The sequence below is a fragment of the Poecile atricapillus genome, chromosome W, assembly GCF_030490865.1.
Source record: "Poecile atricapillus isolate bPoeAtr1 chromosome W, bPoeAtr1.hap1, whole genome shotgun sequence".
Lineage (NCBI taxonomy): Eukaryota > Metazoa > Chordata > Aves > Passeriformes > Paridae > Poecile > Poecile atricapillus.
This window is the reverse complement of record NC_081288.1, coordinates 37086564-37108890: the sequence shown is the minus strand read 5'-3', so window position 1 is coordinate 37108890 and position 22327 is coordinate 37086564. Positions and strand designations below refer to the sequence as shown.

The window sequence follows — 22327 nt, the reverse complement described above, 5'->3', positions numbered from 1 at the left end:
AGTCTTCCACTGAAAGCCATTGTTGCCTGGCATACATGCCCTACGGCAAGGTTTTGACCTACTTGAGAACAGGCATTATGCCATCCAAACAGATGGGCAAAAGCGCAGACAGTCAGGAGACCATGTTTGTACATCAAGCATGGATGATGAGGGCATGATTCTCAGATGAGAACATTTAAATAATTGTTCATTCAGAGCTTATGCTCCTGTCACAGAAAGTAACGTGTCACCATTAATCAAGCTTGGAGTTTAGTGCCCTTTAGGAAAGGCATTGAAATGTAAGGTGGATATTATCACCTAGATAGGATTTTGGGATTGATAGGTCTGGAGCACAATTATGGAAATGTTTGACTTCTAGTCCCACCTCTGCTACTAACTTCATAAATGACCTTGAGCAAAATCAGCTACACTCTTTGTAGCTGCTTCTTTTGTTTAACCAGCATCAACTTACATAGTGTAAAGAGCAACATTATGTGAGCAAGTCAGCGTGTGCAAAACAGCTACAACAGAAATGAATACACATCCCTATAGCTGCTTTAGCACGTGACCTCCTTGTGTGAAATCTTAGTACAACAGGTACAATTCTCCATTTGCTGACATGACAAATTTCTCATGGCTAGACTCATATTGTTGGCCTCAATATCATGCAGACTTTATTTTTTTAAGATTAAAAAGGTTAATTTGTAGGCAGAAGTGGACAGAATTGCAAATGCTTCTACTTTGTCATTTGCAATTTCACATGCTTCACTGATTTTGAACATGATCAGTATGTGAAATAAAGATGAGTGGGTATAACGAATTATTCCAGACTAATGCCAACATTAATAATAGTCACTATTTATATATTAATTTGAGCTAAAATTGTTTCAGATGAGAAAATAGAAAAAAAAAATGTATATATTTTTGCAAACTAGACACATATGAAGCACGATATAAAATATTAGGTATTATACAGAAACAAACAGATGCAACAAAATTGCTCATGGCAAATGTCAACTTTTAGAATTAATGTCTGGGTTGTTATTAAGATATAAAGTCCAAATTTATTTAACAGTGCTTGTAGACAAGCAATTCATTAGTCAAAGCTATCTACAGAGTAAGACCTAAGCCTGAATTTCTAAAAAAATATCATGCATATATATAGATGCAGGACTGAGAACCTTTTCCAATGTGAATTTCGTAAGGTAGTTTGTTAGCAATGTCTGAAAGTTAAATCTACTCAATTCATGAGGCTTAGTAGCTTGAATGGGATTATTTACATTGTGTAGTCTTGCAGAGTTATTCAGGTATTTTAGCACACTTACAAGCAATCAATTTCTTGAAGAACTAATCATATACTATAATCTTTTTTCCCTGCCAATTAGATGCTGATTGAATGGATATTATCCAAATCTACTGCAAGTTGCTCTGAAACGCATTTAAACTGTACTGGGATAAAGTAAATTCCCAAAAGCATTTATCAGAAAAACTACAATATCTTAAATTAGTTATCATAGTAATTAATTACCCATTCAAATAAGCTGTCCATTAGCAGTTAGGCTTCTAGAAAATATACAGTCCTAATTTTACTAGAAGGACCGTAGGATATTTTAAAAGAAATGTTCCATACACTCTAAGACCAATTCTAAGAAACCAACTTATTTGCCAACTGATAGCATTGCAGCATTTTCAACATTTAGTCAAGCTTAACTCATTTCAGGGAAAGGAGTCATCCTTCAAATATATGACATGTATTTATTATCCAATTCACAAAGGTTCCAGTGCAACAAAGCAGCAATGAGCCTTTATGATGATTAAAATGTCAAAAGAAAATCTAATCAGTCATACTGTGAATTTCCCCCACATAACAACCACCACTGTCGTGCTATTATATTTCACTGTTGATGACAGAGCAGGTCCAATATGGAGGGCATGCCATGATCTTTGCTGTGTAATATATAGCCAGGAGTCATTCTCAGGGCATCATTAAAAGCCAGGTACACAGGGAGAAGCAGGGCTGCAACAATTGGAGTTCTCGGATCACGCAGTTGTAGCACAAATAGGAATGTAGCCTTACAAACAATGCAAGCCATTAAGGCAGCAAATTATTCCTATCCCACATCACCTTCAGCAGTGGATGACATCTTTCTCAGAGTATTGCTGTAAGCACATTTCCTGTTGAATGAGTTGTTCTTTTTGTCTCTCCCTCCCTGAGGCACAAAATGCCCCTCTGCATCTCCTTGAGGTCTATGCTTCTCACTGTTTGGGTCTGTGGCTTACAGGCACAGCCTTGATTTATCTTTATACCTATGTGCAATTAAGCAGTTTGAATGCAAATATGACTGAATTCTCTGGAGAGAATCAGTTATAAAAGAACGATTTTTTATCTAAAAAGAAATACAATAACAATGTGAGTCCTTTGCAGGAAGAAAAGCAAGAGCCACGAGCATGTAAAGGATGTACTCAAAATTTCCTTGAATTGCGCATATTTTATCTTTTGATTATTGTTTCTAACATTGAAACATTGCCTTATTATGTACTTAAGTATTGCAATTAATTTAATAATGACAGGCAGCTTCCAGCTGTTCCTAAACTTCATAAATAATATTAAATTGTTTTTAATAAATGATGTGCCTCTGTGAGTACTGTATAAATTTTCCTTATAAGTATGTATTTATAAACATATTCAGATTCAGGAAGATCCTACATAAATAGGACTATTTTTCATTTCTGTTCAAAGAGAAATACATATCCAGCTCCCATTGGGAAGTGGGATAACTGGAAGAGTAGAGAGTACTGAGACTGTTTTTCATACATAACATATATAGTATTTACATTCCTTTCTAAATTTCCATTAAAATGAATTTATTTTATTTTTAAGAGAAATGTCAGTCAAATCACTAGCTTAAAGTAAGCGCGTCACTTTTATCAGGCATCATTAACACCTTCATAGGGAGCAAGGCTTTGGCTCATCTTGTTTGAGAAAAAATCTCTCTAAGAAATGAAATAACACCTTAATAATAAAGCCATAGTTATATCTTAACAATTCAGAATCATAGCTGAAGAACATAAGTCAACCTTCCATGTTAACTAAAGAAGGCATGAAGTTCCAGCACACCCCAAAAAACTGCAAAGGACTCCTCCCCTACCATCTTCTCTGGGGCCAATATGTTACACTGCCTTAGAGATTTTCTAAAACTGCCAACCCATGGCTGTTGCTGACAGGAGCTGACATCCCAGACTCACTGCAGGAATTATTATAGTCTATGTCCTTAAAGGATCTCCCACAATGAATATCTCACACTGCCCTTTTGCATCCACTTCAGAACTGTTTCACTGTCTTTCACTGAGAAGGCACTGTGTTCCTAATGTATGGAGTATTTTATTCCGGGCAGTTTAATAACTTCAATATTTCCACTCCCAATACTGGCATGACTTGGCTGAGATGCCATGGCGCATGTAGTTGGCCAGTGATGATTACAGAAAGGTATTATCAATTATAGAAGAATTACAAAATATGGAGAGCCAATGCAAACATCAAGATTCTCATAACTGTTAAAGTTTCCTATGTGAGACATTAAACTTGGCTGTTAATTCTCACACAAATACATTCACTGTCTTAATCTTATCCCCTGTATGTAAACAATCCTATCACTTTTTGGTGTGGTTGTTTATTCTTCTTAAATATTTTCAGATTAAAGCTTTGTGCAACATGGTTGCAAAAACTACTTTCCTTTTTGTGAGATGGTAACTTCTGGTGTTAAACTTTTAAAGAAAATCAACTCTGACTTTTTCTTAATATACAAAACCGTATCTTCACCAAAGATTCTGTAAAATGAACAGCTCTTTCTCCTCTAACGTATCTAAATTACATGTCCTAAGAAAGACTAAGATATGTTGTTGTTTAAAAAAATTCTTTTTTGAATTAAACTATTTCACTACTAAAGAAAAAGATTTAAAATTCAAAAGATGGGCTGCAGTCCCACTTTCTGCCTGGAGTTTATGGGACTAACACTTAGTGATCCTTAAATGTCTTCTCTGCTAACTACATTTGGATTCCTCCAAGACATGAAAAAGTTTGTTACATATGATGAAGATTTTACACAACGAAGTTTTAAAAATACAGGATCTGGCATTTTCCTGCTTGGACACTATCAAAATTAAAGAAAAATGTGCAATAAGTTCCTATGTATAGCTAACGCCTTCAAAAGGCATCTCATCTTTCATTTGATTTCTGCTGTGCTCCAAGTCCTGAAACATCGGTTGCAGCACCTATCCTGGAAATTTGGAAACATTCAAGGTCAGATTTGCTGGGGCTCCAAGGGACCTGATCAAGTTGAAGATATCTCTGCTCACTAGGAGTTGGACTAGGTGATCTTTAAAGGTGCCTTCAAACCCAAGCTGTTTTATGATTCTATGATTATTATGAATACTATACACACCAGAATAATTTAGTTGTATTGTTATGGCCAAATATGGCACTGTATGGCAATCAAATCTTCAAAGAATCACAGAATAACAGAATCAGAAAGGCAGGGTTCAAAAATTTTCCCTGAAAATTGACCTTAAACAGCTACAGTGATGAGGCACTTACTCTCTGGACAACCTGCTCCAGTCTTACCACCCTCGCCATACAAGAATTATTTCATCTATCCAATCTAAATCTATCCTCTTTCTGTTCAAAACCACTGTCCCTTTCCCTGTCACTACAGGATGGGTAAAAAGTCTCCACCTTTCTTATAATCCCTACTTATATTTTGAAAGGCTGCAACAGAAGTTTCCTGGAGCCTTCTTCAGGGCTCAACAACCCCAGTTCTCTCAGTAATCTATGTGGTTATTCAATTTTCTGACCTTCTTCAGCTCTTATACATATCATATGTCCCTCTCTTTGGGCTTTTTTGATACTACTGGAGAGAGGAACATAAAAATCCATGCTTCAGCTTCTTCTTTGTGTCCTATTCTCCTCAATGATTAGTACCAGTGAATTGCTGTGGCTTTTTAAGTTGTATATTGCCTACAGGTTCTTTAATTTTGTAATTCATATTGGTCACCTTTGACTGATAAGGGGAAATGAGAAATCATACATAAACCTGAAAAAAATTCAACATTTTTGTGTACTTCTTTCACAAGGACAGGTCACTCACCTGTTATTTGCAAGTGACTTAATTCTTTCACAGAGTCCCCTAGGAGTGATACAACCAGAGCAACTTTCCACATTCCTATCCTCCTGCCATTTTATCTAGAAAATAATTTCTCCATTACATTCTCTCTCCCACTCACCTCCTTTCATTTGTCTCTCTATTTACCCTTCCCTTCTGCTGATATGAAGGCATTCCACTATAAATGGACCTCTGAAAATTGTAATATACATTTCTGTATTGAAGTCATACCATCTCTATAAAAATAACAATATAAAAAAAAAAAAAAACATGAGGGGGAAATTAATCTGCAACAGAATGTCAGATGATTGAGTCAGTGGTGCAAGGATAATCAGGAAAAACAGGAGAATTTGACAAGGCAGAAATTACTATTATCCCTTCGGACATGGGTTCACATAAGGGAATAGACTGATGAGTGTAGAGCAGCTCATCAGCTTCTTGTTAGTATCACAGTGAAAAATCCATTGTTCCTCTTTGGCTGCAGACTGCTTTCTTTGCATACCCTCCTCCTCTCGGTAGCTAGTCAGAAATACATCCTAATCCTTCTCCAGACTCCTTTTAGAGTGAACTTATACTTTGTAGATCTCTGAGGGAAACTCTGTACATCTCTGTAGTGGTAACCACCAGTAAAATTTAAAATAACCTTAGTTGTTCCTTTAACTTGTAGAAGATTTAGCTGGCAACTCAAGAACTTTTGAGGTATTTTGAGATAAAGTCATGGTTGTTTTCATTCACACCTGTCACATGGTTTCCAGCTTCCACAGAAACACTTTCTCAGATTGTCTTTATGAAAAGGGCAAAAATATTAAATATAAGTATAGTTTAAATTAACAATACATGCCAAAGTTTGCAGGCACTCCCCCTGTGCAGCCTCATGCCAGTGGGATGACAATCTCTTGGAGCTGCCATGGGTTTGGAAGCTTCAAATTCATTAGCTCTGTTTTCAGGCTTCATCAACAGACTTGAGCTATTGGCCAAACATAAATCCCACCTTCATGACTCCTGTAAATCTATCTTTAACTGGACTTCGTAGGAGTGAATTTGAATTATCTGTACTTCTCTTGAATCAGTGGTATGATAGCAAGACCTGAGTTTTGTGACCACCTACAAATAGCATCTCCATCAAGTTACCAGATAGGGAGTATCTGGCTTTCCTAGTAGGTATTTATGAATTTGGTGGGTGTGTGTCTATATATATATATATATACATAATATTTGTATTTGTATTTATAATTTATTTTTAATGCTTTACATTTACTTTTCAAGTGTTTTGAATAAAATACTGTCACTTATTGGATCCTAATTAAGTTGTATTTTGGAAACAGATGGCTTTCAAGCAGAGGATCATAAATTCAGTTTCTGTAGAAGCTGCTTTTCACCAAAACTACTTCTGAAAACCCTATAAATGTGTATGATTATCTCTAACTATGTCATAAACTATGTGATATCTTTCTCTGCCCAGAAAAACCCCCAGATGTTTTGATTTACCTGAATGATACATTTCAGAGGGTCAAATAAAACTCCAGCTGTGAAGAAACCATGTAATACTTAGATATCGTCAAAGAAATACCACCTTTTTTTGTAAAATAAATTATGTCAGAAAGTACTAACATGGACACAAATTTCTACTTAAAAACTATGCTTAAAAGACTTTCAGTGCACAGAAGAGGTTTTCTGGGGTTTAACTTATGTATGAATTGGACTGATTGTAAAATTATATTATTTTACAGTAGCAATTTCCCCTATGGCTAGTCACTAACTGAAGTTAAGCCTAGACTAACACATCTTTTTTCAAATCCAGAAAAGTTCACTGGATGGAAGCCAAGAACCTTGAATAAGGTTGGTAGAATTTCTGAGATGCTGTGCTAAACCTTCTTTACAGGGACTAGTCAGTGCCACTGCTTCTGAACAACAAAGATGTCCAAAAAATCAGAGGTCTAATTTTTTCCTAAATAATTTTCTGCAAAATTATGTTTCCCACCCTAAGGATAAGCAACATGCTATTATCATAACTTCATAATTTTTAAGATTCCATTTTACTAGCTTTTATGCAGAAGCTTATTTGTTTACAACAAAGTAAACTCTTTGCCCTTTGACAAATTCAGTAAAATGAATTCTTCAAATGAATGCCAGATAGTTCAGATGGAAGAATAAGTGTATTTGGATATGCAAAAAGTATGTTTTCGTCACAATCTCCAAGACATCACTCTTTTAAGAAATTAAGCACTACGTTTGGAAAATAGAGTAGAAGTCTCTATTTTCAGAATTTCAACTGTAGCATATTACTTGTTTCTTCATAATTTTTATAGTACCCATTGGGAAAAGAGAGAGAAATACTGCTCCCCATTATCATCTTCTAAACTGGATGAAATCTGGATTAACAAACTGAGAAAATATTGCCTGCAAGTTTAAGCAGAAAAATATTAACATCTTAAGTAATTTACTCTGTATTCACACTAACTGTGATTTTAAAAGAAAAAGGGCATTAACACATTAGAAGAAATTTTGATAGAGCTTACAGAATTCATGCTCAGGTGCAAAGATAAGTGAGTATGATTAAGGAAAATCTGAGGCACAGCAAAAGAGCTCTATCAACAGTATAAAAGAAGAAACAAAATGCAACCTTCAGCTGCACTAGGTTTGCTGGATATGTCTCAAAGATGATGGCAAAGTTAGAAATATTCTTTCTGGTTTCCCTTAGAAACCAGGAAAAGGCTGAAAAATCAACTTATTATAAAATAGGTGAAATTATTACTCTTTACACCAGCTCCAAGGCTATTTAATACACTAATTCATAGTATTTAGTTGCTTTCTGAATCTTAAAATAATTAGTGCATTCATTATCTAAAAATGGGGCCTGCATAGATCAAAGAGCAGTTTCAAATGTTTGTCCTATTTCCTATATAACAATGTGTTCAAGAGGAACAAGTTTTCCATGTGATTGTGATGCTAACAAGAATGATTTCTGATGTGGTAATAATTGTAATTCTTCTATAAAAGAGAAAAATACTTGCAAATAAGTAACAAAATCAGTCACCTTTGTCTCATAGTAAGCAAGTAAACATCACCCACTGCACAAGTATTTTCTTTAAAAGTTTGTCTTGTGTGTATAATGCATGTAACTTTTACACCGGATTCAATTATTTCAAACCAGTGGTGACTTTGTAAAAAACATTGTATTTACATGGGAGGGCACATTTCAAAGCATAGTACATATTTAGAGAGATGCACAGAGATTATGGATGGCAATGAAAATAGGTATGGTGCTGATGGAAATATTAATCTATGACATACATATGTCAAATAAATTATTATAATTTATTTTTTTCATTTGGCTAGACAAACAAACAAAAATCTACCAAACCCATTACAAGCTTTGAGGCAAAATGCTTTGTTCTTTGCTAGAATGTGTCTATGGTGGAACACAGTTTCACACACCCATCTCCCATGAAAAGTTATACCAGTTAAAAGTAGTAGGCTTACTCAATTTCCCACATATCACAGTAAAATTTATAAAATTTCAAATTAAAAGGCTTAAATATATTAACAGTACCTTTGTGGAATAAGCTCTAAACAATGGCTACACTACCATAATGCAGATTTCTCTATGAAAGCCTAATGTAGCCACTTTTGGGCTGTAATCACAACCACTGGACTTCATAAAGCACCATCTTCTTTTTGCACACGTTTGATAAAGCCAAAAGGTTGGAATAAAATGACAGCAGCAATTTCAATAAAGGCACAGCACAACCAGAATTATGACTGCCTTTCTTTTTTTGTAAAATCACAGTTACTTTATTTCTTCCTTAGGTGAAGTACTTTGATTCTCCTTTGTCTCCTCTGCCTCTTTGATATTTGGGATTCAGATTTTCAACAGAAAAAAAGGTATTTAAACAATGAGACAAAAGATTTTATTTTGTGTTTTGATTTCCTTCCAACAGTGTTTCAAGAGTGCAACATGCTCTCTGCAACATCCACAGAGCTGAATATTCTGGTTTATATCTAAATTATTGCTTTAATTTTCTGGAATGTTGTTGCTCCAATCCCACCTCCTAGTATCAGTAAAGACAAACATTAACCAAGCTCTGTGCAGCTTTCCCTCCCCACCCCCCACTACACTTTTAATCCTCTCAGAATCACTAGAAGGTGCAAGAGACCTTATTTCATTAATTACACTTTTTAACTGCCACGAGCAGCTGTTAATTTGATGTTTTGCAATATCAGACTTTCCACATTCAGGGTGGGATGGGGAGGGGGGTGAGACAAGCTTTAAAAAAAAAAATTCTTTCCTACTCCATTGTCCAACATACCGTCATACTGCTCCAAACCATTTACATCATATGCTATGGTACTATGGTCTGTCAAAAACTTGTCTTTCCCATTGCTCATTCAAATTGAAGCATGCATATGTTTTCTCACATTAGCAAGAAACAATGTGTTGAGAGACTTAGTATTTGCCTTGTTTAATCTCTTTAAGTACCTCCAAATCTTGCCAAAAGTAAACAACAGAGATTTGGAAGGCAAAAATTTTTGGTAATTTACTACCACAGTAAAACTAGAAAACACAAACATAGAAAATAAAGAGGAAAAATAGGTAAAACATCCATTTTGACATTGTCTTAATTTTGTCCTTTTCAGAAGTTATTTGCTACAACTTAGTTGTATTTGTGACTAAAAAATTTAGCAAGCAATTCCCTTGAATATGCAGTGGCAAACTGCTAAGCTGTGTCTCGCTACTGTGCCCTATGTTGACACCATGGATCACATAAAGAATTGCAGTATTTTACAGTCTTTATGTCAATATAATACTCTATCTTCTTTAAAAGAAACAGAGGAGCTTAAACCATGCTGTGAAAGAAATTGAATTCTCAATAACATAAACAGCACTTGGAGGGTTTGAGAGCACAACAGGATGAGGAAATGCCTTATAGCCATCTTGTTTTGAAAGCCTGAAAGCCTGTAATGGAAAATTATCCTCTGTTTAGAATGAACTTGCTGGTTTGCATGCCCCTTAGTACTTTTCCCCATGGCTTGTGGGTACTCTAGTTCCTTCCCTTGTTCCTTGACTTAATTTTAAACAATAAGCCAACAATCCATTTGAATATGGCTGTGGGAGGGTCAGTTTGATGGGAGAGATGACATTCACCACTGTGAGGAGATCTGGGGCTGGACACTGTTCATCTCACTGGCTCTAAGTGTACTGTAACAGAAACATTACCTGCTTCAAAGCTGTTTCCTCCCCTAGCTGCTCATACAAGAAGGATTCAATGAGGGATTAAGGACTGCTCCACCTCAAGCAATGTGTCTGTTCCAAGGTTCACCAAGCCAGATGCTGGATTTCCAAACCATCCTCTGGGGGAAGTTGTACCTTCTATCCCCAGTACAGGGCTCTCACTGTGCTCACTGACTGCTGCAATTTGGTGTCCTGATGCAAGCACTAGAATAATCCTTTCTCCAAAGGACAATGACATCCAGGCCAGCAGCTCACAGTTCAGTTCATTTGCCTGGAATCACAGTGCATGAACTCTCTACCAGCTGGGATTGTTCAGCTCACATAGGATAAGCAAGCTCAAATCTGCTCTCAGAAGGTCTCAGCTCCTGAAGCTTAAACTCCTTTTCCTTCACCTTCACACAGAAAAACAGACTATGATGAAAACTCATGATCTTAAAGTATTTAATTAGGAAAATTTAAAAAAGGAAGCAGCCATATGAACAGCAGCACAACTTTTTCCAGTCCTCAACTTCAGCATAATGTTTGGGGTTTTTGTGTGAGATGTGTCATGTTTTTTTTACTGTATGCTAGATAAGACCACTACATCTTGCCATCTCAAGCATTTGGAAGATGACAGGAAATATCTGTATATATTTTTGTAACCATGTTTGCTTTCACAATGAAAAGAGTCTTACTTTCACAATTATTTTTTGAATTTAAAATTTAACTTAAGTGCTATAAAGCTATTACTGGCTTTCCATCCAATTTAATTTATGTAAATTGTTCCTTGGGTTCCATTGTCTCATTCTAGAAGTCAAGCTATAATCAATGATAACTCAGCCATTCCCCTATTCTTTATGTGTATTAACAGGATAATAACAAAGATATCAATGAAAATAAATAATGATAAATAAATAAATAAATGCAACAGATCTCCTGTCCCTGATACAATGCAAACTATTGCAGCCTAGACCTCTGACCTTGTAGAACCACAGGAAACCTTACCCAAATATTCAGGGATGGACTTCCTTTTACTTCTTCTAAACTAACTAAAATGTTTTTTTTACTGGAAAACACCAGTGTGCACCAACTTCAGTTCTGCCTCTCAAAGGTGGGTACAGTGTGTGGATGTCACCTTTGTAACAGCACAATGAGAAACGCAGCGCAGCAGGAGTTACTACTACCAAGAAATACAGTTGTCCTTCAGTGTAAATAAAGGTTTATGTACTCTGTACACGTCAAGATTCCACAGATATTCAGGTAGAAGCTGCATTCAAAGCCTTATATATGGTTCAGCTACTGGAATTCCTGAAAAGAGCTGCTACAGAGAGGAATGAACTACTTAGAGTAGGCTGTAAAACTTCTGATTAAAACAAATTGCTCCTAATTAAGGCCAATTAGCAGCTTAGGCCTCATCTTGTGCTTTCTTTCCTGCTAAAACAATCCACACTTGCCCTACACTGAAACAGCTTTATCTCACAATGGTGTGAGGGGAGCTCCAGGTGTACTTGTCTGGAGTAATGAGCGCCAATCAGAGAAGACAAGGTAGTCCAGTTGGTTTCATTAAGACCACACGAGAAGCTTTAAAATTTATTCCTCTAAAATACCAACTACAGTTAGCTTCTTGATTTGATATCTTAACTCCAGAAACATTAATTAGGATTATCACACATTTGCATTCTAATGAGGTATGGTGAGAACATGTTTTTTCAAAATGGCAACATAACAAAATTGAAGTCAGAATCGCAGATAACATTTTTTCTTGTAAGTATGCTCATTAAATACAGGACAGAAATAGTAATTCTTAAAAAAATCTGCCAATTTCTAATCAATGTTAGCCCCAAATAGTCTTAAATTGGATTTTTTAATTTTTTCTGAAACATGCTCTTTTTTTGATCAAGTATCAAAATTTGAATTTTTGGATGAAAATTCTTCCAGATTAGTTTCAGAATAGTCTGAATCAAACATCCTCTCATCCACGATTTCACTTTGTAGAAACAAAATAGAAATTCAACATTTAATGAGCTGTAGTGGATGATGCCTTATAGTTTATGTATCAATGTATTAGGCACATGAAGTTCAGGAACATCACATACCTTCTAGCTTTCACATAAAAACAATTTTCACAATGACTACCCTGATGGATTACACCTTTTCTTTTTTTCTCCTAACAGTACTAGACAGCATTATTGAATGAATTAAAATATTCAGACTCACAAATGCTGAAATTTAATGCAAATGAAAGACTGGCATATGAGAATTATAATCTTTTATTATTTTTGTAGCATTTCTTACAAAAATAACAAAGCCTTACTGAAAAATATTTATCAGTACCGCCCAACAACTTCTCTCACATGTAGTTGCATCAATCACAAAAAAACCACGCACTTGATGAAAATGGTCTTACATTAGTTTTTATGTTATTAGTATGAACTCTGTTTTTCAGTTTAGCCATTTACACATGAATTTTTAATACTAAACATGCATATTGGGACAACTAGTGTCTTATTACAATGTTCATACTTGAAAATTGATCTCTCAGAATTACAAGATAAGATTTCAGTTACCGCAGGAATGGATAACTGAGAAGAGTTGTAGAGATGCTAAAATTTTTTGGAGGGGGAAAAAGGCCATTTGTAATACTCATTTGATATGGCACATTCACAGGAAATCACAGAAGAAACAACAGAAAACACCACAGAGTTTATAACTATTAATAATCCTTGAAGTCCAGCCATTATATGCTATAGAATCTTCTTCAAAGGATGAAAGAAACATGGCTACAGATACAGCTCATGTAAATATGCATGATTTAGTAAGGTCTTACATATTAATGGTTTTCAGGGTAGCCTAAATATTACATGTTAATAAAGAAACACCACTGGAAGCAGAACTTTAAATAGAAATTCATCTCAGTCTGGAAACAAAACCAAAATATTACCTGCAATGAAATCCTACCCTTGAGCATACTGTCTTGGCAAGCCCTTGATTAAGAGAAAGCAATGCTGTTCTGGCACAGCCACATATTTCATCTAGCCTGCTAGGAAGAAAAATTGGTCTTTAGAAGGAACTTCTCCACCTACACTAAAAGACTCGTGTCCTTCCACTCCATGGTGGTAGATCTGAAGGAAAGCTGCAGTTCACTGCCAGCAGTTCCTGCCTAATCATTTGTGATGGAAACCCAGCAATCCTGCTGTGGATATCCCTAGGCAGGGACTCGCAGCATTGCAGGAACAGCTGCTGACAACAAAATGTTGAAAAGAGATGTATGTAAATCACAGCACGTGAGTACCCTACAGCTGAATTGTGCCACAATGGCACTCATTCTGGGTGTTTCACACAATCCACAGAAATTCTTGACTAGTACATCAGCTGGACTTAACATACTCATAGCCAGTTCTATAACTCTGGCTTCATGAGCTCTCAATACCTCCAACAGATTTGAACTATTGAAGATGATATTCTTCTTTCAGTGAAGGAACTTCCCAGCTATGACCAAGACAGGTTGGAGAAGAAAAACAGAAGTTCCTGGTAACTGCCACAGAAGGACCCTGTACCTTTCCCAAAGGATCACCTTAGCACTTAACCAGCAGAGAAACTAGACAGGTCTTCCTGCCTGCGGCTCCTGGCACAGCCTAACTACACATGACCAAGAGCTGTTTGATGGAAATCTGCCTGGGAAAGGATGAAACCAGGCTCTTCCAGTAAAGGACTGTCCATTTAACCAGAAGAACTTTCCATCAAGTGCCAAAAGTTACTTTTCTCAAAAGAAAGAATAAATAAATCATCCAACACTTCTGCACAGAAGCGGACTGGTAAAGTCACAGTCACAAGGCAGCTTGAAAAGACAGATGAAGAATGGACTGTAACACAGAAGTCTTGGTAAACTCTTCACTTATGGGAACAGTCATTTAAAGTGACTTGGTGGATATGCATCCATCCCATTCTAGCCTACTTACTTTTCATCCATATTAAATGAAGATAGTTCTGAATAACCTAATATCTGTTTACATTGTACAACATTTGAAATCAGCAGCATTAACACAGTGCTTACCTTAGGCAGAAATTTCCAAGTAAAAGTTGCATTTGATAAAACTGCCTTTCATTATGAAGAACCCTTTTTAAAGCAAGAATTAGTGCATGGATGTAGATTTTCAGTTATCCTCTGTATCTTTTGAAAAATCAACCTCTTGATTTCTTCTGCTTTAACCAGAATAACTAAATGTTTGCCACTACCAAATCAGTCTTTATTAGTCTTCACTCACAACATGGTATGGAGATATAAAGCATTTTTAGTTTTATGCATTTGAAGTAAGCCCTGGAAGCACCTGATATGCAGGAATCTAAAGCTTTTTCCTTTTTTTTTTCCAAATTATTCAATAATAATTTGTTGAATTCTGGATTTGAAAAACAGTATTCAACTATCTCTAAGTATTAATAAGCTGCATTTCTTCTAGTCATGAGTACATTTTATATTGAGGAGGCATAATGAATTAAAAATAGGCATTTCAAAGTTGTCTGTATATTTCTTTAAAAAAAAATAAAAAGAGAGAGAAAAAAAAAAAAAGACTAGCTACACACCAGTATTTCAGTCATGCGATTTTAAATACTTAAGGAAAGTATGCACAACACAACAGACTGTGTACAGAAACAGTCTGTATTCTCTTCAGCCAAGCAGGACTTGGAAATTTTGTTATGTCAAACTGACCACCAGTTCAGTAAGTTACACCCTCCAGTATTGATGCTTGATCAATACTTTATCCATACAGGCATGCTTTTCAGTCTTGGCAGAACATGACAGAAGTTACATCAAGTAAGCTCCTCATTTTAGTGGCATCTTTAATAATATTTTATGTATCTACTAAAAGACAAGGAGGGACAGTAAGTGAGAGGATCTATCCTATGAATTGTTCAGTGGTAAATATAACATCCTTCAGATACTGCACAGAATATCTGTTCCTAATGATGGTTCAGGTCAATGACCAGTTGATTCTCTATTCAAGACCGTTCACAAAAATAATTCACAGATATTTATAAATAAAACAAAATCACAGTCAGTATTATTTTGGTGTTTTGCTTCAAGGAAGGACTATAACTAAAGAGGAATAGGTTAAGGAAACTATGATTAGGGTTATATTACTAAGCTCTGAGAAAAATTATTTCTGCCTTACACCATCTTGTTTCACATGGGTACAGAATTATGTTTATTCCAGATTTTCCTTTTAAACAAAGTATCTACAAGATTTGGTGTGTCATTGTCGCTATGTGGCTTTTCGTAAGTGTTCATTGTTATTAACAGATATAACTGTACAAAAGAATTGTAAAGAATTTACTGTCAAGCTACATGAACTGTTTTTATTACAAAGGACAGTATCAATTTAAATATCCCAATAAGAGAAGAAAGCTGTATATCTCATGAGACACATAAAGAATAAACATGTGTTTCTGCCAGCTGTTCTTTTGCTAATGATTCTTTTTTTTCTTCTTCCTACTATGCTTAAGTCTTAAGACACATGGAGAGTTTTGTTTGATTATTCATGGTTGTTTGCCTTTCTAATATAAAGTCCTTTCTTTTTCAGTGGGTATGAACATCTATGCTGCAATATTTGAGCACACTATGCCTATCCAATTTTTATTACTCACATGTTTGGACAAGTAAAACTGGAGGCAATCTATTCTGATTTGATGCAAAAAACCCAAAGAAATCTGAAAAAAATTACAAAATGCAGATGAGTGATAATTCACATACTGTAATTATTTAAACTCTAATTAAACTTGAAGTTAGAGATTTTTTTCCTTGTTCCGTTGATATTTTTTGTTTGCAAGCAAAACACACAAATCTGATTATTGCCTTTTTAAAACCATTTCATAACTGCTCCTTAGAATGTACCTGAACTTTCTGTCCTCTAGACAGTGGAACAGCGATGAAAAAGTTCCCAGAATATTCACACAATCACAAAATAAGCTGAGTTGGACACAAAAGGATCATCAAGTCCAGCTCCTGGCCCTGCACAGCACCATTCCCAAGTCACACCATGTACCTGAGACCATTGTCCAAACACTTCTTGAACTCTGTCAGGTTTGGTGCTGTGACCACTACCCTGGGGAGCCTGTTCCAGTGACCAGCCACCCTCTGGCTGAAGAACTTTTTCCTGATGTCCAACCTAAACCTCCCCTGACACAACTCCAGGCCATTCCCTCAGGTCCTGTCACTGGACATCACAGAGATCAGTGCCTGCCCCTCCTCTTCCCCTCGTGAGGGAGTTGCAGACTGCAGTGAGGTCTCCCCTCAGTCTCCTCCAGGCTGAACAGACCAAGTGACTTCAGCTGCTCCTCATAAGGCTCGCCCTCTTTGAGGATCCTACGATGAATCCTGAAAAAGACCTGATACATTTGTGGAGATCCAGCTTAATCAGCAGATCCCACACAATTTCAGGGTCAGCTGGGAGTTTATCATTATCACAGCCATGGTTCTCCAGTTCAGGGCACTGAAACCCCCTTCGCTGATCATCTGACTTGAAGAGAGAGGCAAAGAATGCATTAAACACCTCTGCCTTGTCCCTGTCCCTGTTCATGAGGTAACCATCCGTCCTGTAACAGGACAGTGTTACTCTCACACTGCCTATTGCTATCAATATCATTGAAAAAAACTCTTTTTATTGTCCCCCACAGTTCTGGCTAGTTTCAACTCCTGTTGAGCTTTGACCACAAGAATTTTCTTCCTACAGTGGCAAGCAGCATCTCTGTATTCTTATTTTTCGTGTTTGGCCCCTTTTCCTTTATTCAAATGAACAGCAGCAGAGCTAAGAAGTTTGGTGAATATATACATTTTTATATTTGACAGGATTTGGACATATTAAGGTATTATGCAATGAGAATGGAAAGAAAGCAAGTCTAGTGCATTTACTTCCTGGCCTCAGATCTGCATTGCGAGGAACACTAGTCCTCACTGGGGACAGCTGGTACCTGTATGGGCTCCAGAAATACAAGGCAATCTCACTGTACGGTACTGCTACTGTTTCTGAGAGGCCTGGGGGAGGTGAAAGGCAAGGTGATTGCATGTTCCTAAATTCGTGCTGCTCCAGTGCTCGTAATGGCTTTTGACACACCTAAGGTACAGCAGGAAATACCAGGCTCCCCTAGGTAGCAGGGCTGTCCAGAGCTGATGTGAAAGAGTTTGAAATTCTGTTTCTCCTGCTCCTGATGCACTTCCCTACATTAGTATCAAAGCTGCTAAGGCAAAAGAATATTCCACTAAGCTCTCTCTGTGGTTAAAAGCTTTTAACAAATCTGAAGGACAAAGTAAAGATAAGTGCGGAACTAAAAATAACAGAAAGATAATGAGGTCTTAATTCAGATCTTTGGTCAAATGGTAGAAATGCTAATTACAAAGTTCTCCAATAGACTGTAATCTGTGTTCATTCAATCTGGCTGTTCTTGCCAGGACATCTCAGAAGTGTGACAGGTTGCTCAAAAGAGATCTTGGACCAGACCCTAAAGCAGATCATTAAACATGCAATACAACGGAACTTGGTATCAAATATGACACTTAAATCTCAGTAAATTTCATCACTACCTGGACCAGAAGTTGGAACAGTTTGGCTTTGAAAAGATGCCTCCTATTTAACTCAGAATACAGAAGTGTTTACAGAAGCAGAGAAATAAACATTAAAGGCTGTTGGGTGTTCTTTCTTGCTCTGCTTAATCATGTATTTCTCACAACCATACAATAGCACTATAAACTGGCTTATGAATAGAAATTCTCCTTCCTTCTGTGAAATGAATATTGATACCTCTAGCTAAAAAAAACCCATAAAACAGACACTCCACCTTATGGATTATACTCACATTGATTTTTCCTTCACTTTAAACTCTAATTTAAGGATATATCAATTATACATTTCCATCAGGGTGGAGAATAGGAACTTACTTTCAGTTTTGCTTTGAACTCTCTGTCAAGAAAGAAACTGTTATGTTCCAATTTCCCTTCCTGCTCTGCATGCTCACAAGAAGGTATCAAGAAACAAAGATGGAAGGGAGCCTTCACCATTTGGTTGAAAATGATTCTACTATCAAAGCGAAAAAAAATATAGTCGTGTCCCAGAATCAGAAGTAACACTTCTTCCTGAAACTCTCTAAGCATTTCTTGTACACACAGCAACAGTTTTTAGTTAAGCCTTCCCACCCACACTCACTCCTGAAATTACTGGTGAGAAGTGTCTTAAACACATAGTGAAATTACCCACCAGTAAATCAAGTCACAACCTGATAATACCAGATATTGAGATGCAGACTGAATGCAACAGAAAACAAACCCTCAAACTGAGATACAGCAATATAACAGAGACTATGTAATCAAAAGGAAAAAACCCAAAACAACAAACCTCACCCATGATTTCTCTTGTGAATCTGTTAAAGTAGTTGCTTGATTCGTAATGCATTTATCTTCCATAAGGAATGATGTTTCTTGACCTCTTTCCCACTCTCAAACTACAGTATTAGAGAGACAGCTATCTGAATTACCAAATAGAATTCTATGGGGGAGTCAGTGGGAGCTGACATTTAAGCATTCCATGATACAAAATGCCCTGTGTGACATTCTACATCTTTGAGTTTCATCTGAAATTATTTCTCAATTTTGAAAGGAATTCTCCAGAAATTTCTGTGATTTTACTACTTCCCTTCAAATCCACTAATTAAATTATGTTTTGTTGCTGTAAGAATAAAAATTTACACAAGGGTTGATGGAGGAACATATAGACAACTGTTATCATCAATATTGCCTTCTGCTAATCAACAGTGTCAAGATAAATTCCTGTTACTACCTTGACCCACTGCCCTACCTTAATAGCAAATCTTTGTTGAAGAAATCATCTCCATGTTCACTGCAAAGCATTTTAAGATATCAGTAGTATCCCTAAATTTGACAGCAAACACGTATTTTTTTAAAAACTTCACAGAGCACAATGAATTAACATTACTAAGAATGAGATTTAAAATACCTTTAAAATATTTTCTATTATATTTTTGATTAAAAAAATTTAATTTTGCTGTATGTTATACTATGAGCTGAATTCCCTACAGCAATTCTCTTTGTGAGCAAACTCCAACAGTTGTGCAAACAGCCACAAGGTACAGGCGTGATGCCAAATAGAAAGCAACCAAATAGGTGAAAACATCATGTCTTCACTGAAATTGTTACTTGCCAGAAAATTGTAAGTACACACATGAACAGTACCATCTCAATTGCTTGGAGTTCAAAGTGACTGTTTAGACTTGAGGAGAGAAGGCTCCGGGGGGCTCTTACCAATGTGTATATACTGGAGGAGAATATGAAAGGAGATGAAACCAGACTGCTCTCTGCAATACACAGTCAATGAACAAGGGGCACAAGGTGGAATACAAAAAATTCTGATTAAACAAAGAGTAAATAAAAATCTTTTTTATTGCAATCATGATCAAACACTGGAATAATTTGTTGAGAGCCATTAAAGTGTGTCTGACCCTGATACTCAAAACTCAACTGGACATGGCCCTGAGTAACCCAGAGTGACTGGAGTACATTGTCATCAGAGGACCCTTTATCCTCAACCATTCCACACCTTTTGATATCAAGTAAAAAGTGAATATTTTTTTACCCTAATCAGTCCTTAATTTTATTAAAAAGAAAATTAATATCTAGGAATCAAACACAGGTAATCACAAAATTTTGAACTGGAGTTCAAAAACCTCAGCCTTCAAAAATCAACTACCGAGTCTTACAGAAAAGCAAAAATCATCACTTTCATAGATGCTGTGGCTTTCTATAGCCCTTTTTGTACCAAAACAGATGCATGATAAGGACATAAAGACAATTTTATACTGAAATGAATAAAACTCACCTTCAAGTGTTATGATCTATTCTAAGTAGGAAAGAATTACTGCAGCATACCCATTTCATTTATCAGTGGGAGGAATACACCAATACACACAGAATATAGTGGAGCCAACAACTGACAAAATTGCCATTCTATTCTCCCATTAAGTGAAAAAATTTACAGTGCTGAATGGCTCATCACAGAAAAGGATGAATATATAAAGCCACTTTTAGGTCTGCTTCTAGTGGACAAAATCAGCACAGGCTTAGTAAAATTCTAGAGTCATGTCTCAGTGTTGCAGCTGTGACTATCTTAAAATTTGAAATGTTCCCGAACAGTCTCTCAGTTACAGGCTGCCTGCTGCCTTTTTTTTTTTCTTTCTTTCTTTTTAAATTAGATGGGCACATGTAGGACAGCAGAATGGTGAAGCCATTCCAAATGCTTCCCCCTTACAAGCTGCTTACATGAACTGAGACTGACTTCAACAGTCCTTTAGTATTTTAGATAGTCTTTAAAGAAATTCTCAGGATTTTGCCTGCCTACTCTGTAGTCTATTCCACATCAAAACTTTTATTTCTAACACATTAAAAAGAATTACATCAGTCTGTTCAAGTCCAAACATATGTTCAGGCAAAACTGACAATAACATCAATACATTCTTAGAATGTGATACATATGCATTTTCCTAAGTGTAAAAGATTGATTTATCTGCAAAACTGATGTACCAGGAAATGTCAATTAAACCCCAAGAAATAAAAATTCATCTCATATAGACATGTTTTTAAAAAGTGGCATTGTGAAACATTTTTCAAGGAAGAAACTTGGTTAGATTTCCACACAATATTAATGAGCAAGGCCAGATATAGTCTGAACCTCCCTCTTCTTCTTCTTCCCCTGCCCAAACTCAAATTTTCTATATTTCAGCATTCATCAGTAATGAACACTGTCACATGAACTCCTCATACCACAAAAATGAACTGACAGGACTAGCGCTATCTACTGATACACTTCCATTTTGTGTGGCATTTGACATGACTTGCCTTTGCTTTAATGCCTTCCTTTTCCTAGTGGGATGAGAGGGGCCTAAGGGAATTTTTTTTTAATCACATCATAAATTAAATGGGTAAGAAAGATTTAAGTGGCTTTTGGAGCAGTAGAGTGCTACTCAAACTCCCTGTCTCAAATGAAGCAGTTCCCCAATTCACATTTACTTCCTATCACAGAATAAATAGCTAACATAATTATATAGAAATTATTAACTCTATACAACAAGAAATTATGTTTTAATGCTGTTTCCAGAAAACTACAACTAAAGAAAAATTGTGCAAATTAGGAAAGTTAATTTCAAATAAAGAGCTTGAAACTTCTTAAGCTAATTTCAAATGAAGAGTAGATTCCTAATGAGAATACTTAAATGGGGCACAGGAGAACCAAAGGACATACACTCTTCCCAATCCCCAACTTATATCTTATTTCCCAACCACCATGATTAGGGGATAAATGTTAGAACAGATCTACTGGAAAGAAATCAACTTGGAGAATAAAAAAGAGTTACTCAAAGCCAACACATTGCCATTCACTTACTGGAAACCATGAGAAAGAAGGGCAACACCTGAAACTGAAGCATTTAAAGTTGAGTTAGTTGATCCAGAAAATTTTAGTTGACAAGTATGATTAAGAATTATGAAAGGAAGGCATAAGTTAAATTTAATTTCTATGAAAAAAACAAATGAAAACCAAACCCAAAACATGAAACTTTTCATAACCAGGAAAAAGTCTTAAGTGTCTCCCATTGTTTAGTTAACCTCCACTGTATACGCAAAGGTTCAGGCTTATTTACCACTGCTTTATGAAATCCTATTTTATACTATAAACAGTATCTCTTTCTAAGATACAGAACAACTCAAATAGGGCAGAGGGGAAAAAAAGGAGAGAAAGTCACATCTGATAAAATCATGGATCTAGTGAGCGTTGATAGGATAAAAGGGATCAATGCAGTTTCCATTTCTTAATTAAACACACTCCTTGAAAAATAAGATATAGATTAGGAATTCTTGCACAACTGTAGCGTGTGACTGCAGAGGGGGCAGTTAGTTCTTTTAAAATCCACATTGGCAGCA

At 36.1% G+C, this 22327-nt stretch overlaps 1 protein-coding gene across 1 annotated transcript in view; it reads right to left on the bottom strand.

Moving 5' to 3' along the window:
• LOC131592210 (liprin-alpha-2) overlaps positions 1-22327 on the bottom strand; it is a 282831-nt gene that overhangs the window by 225341 nt on the left and 35163 nt on the right. The gene's annotated exons all lie outside the window — the stretch shown is intronic.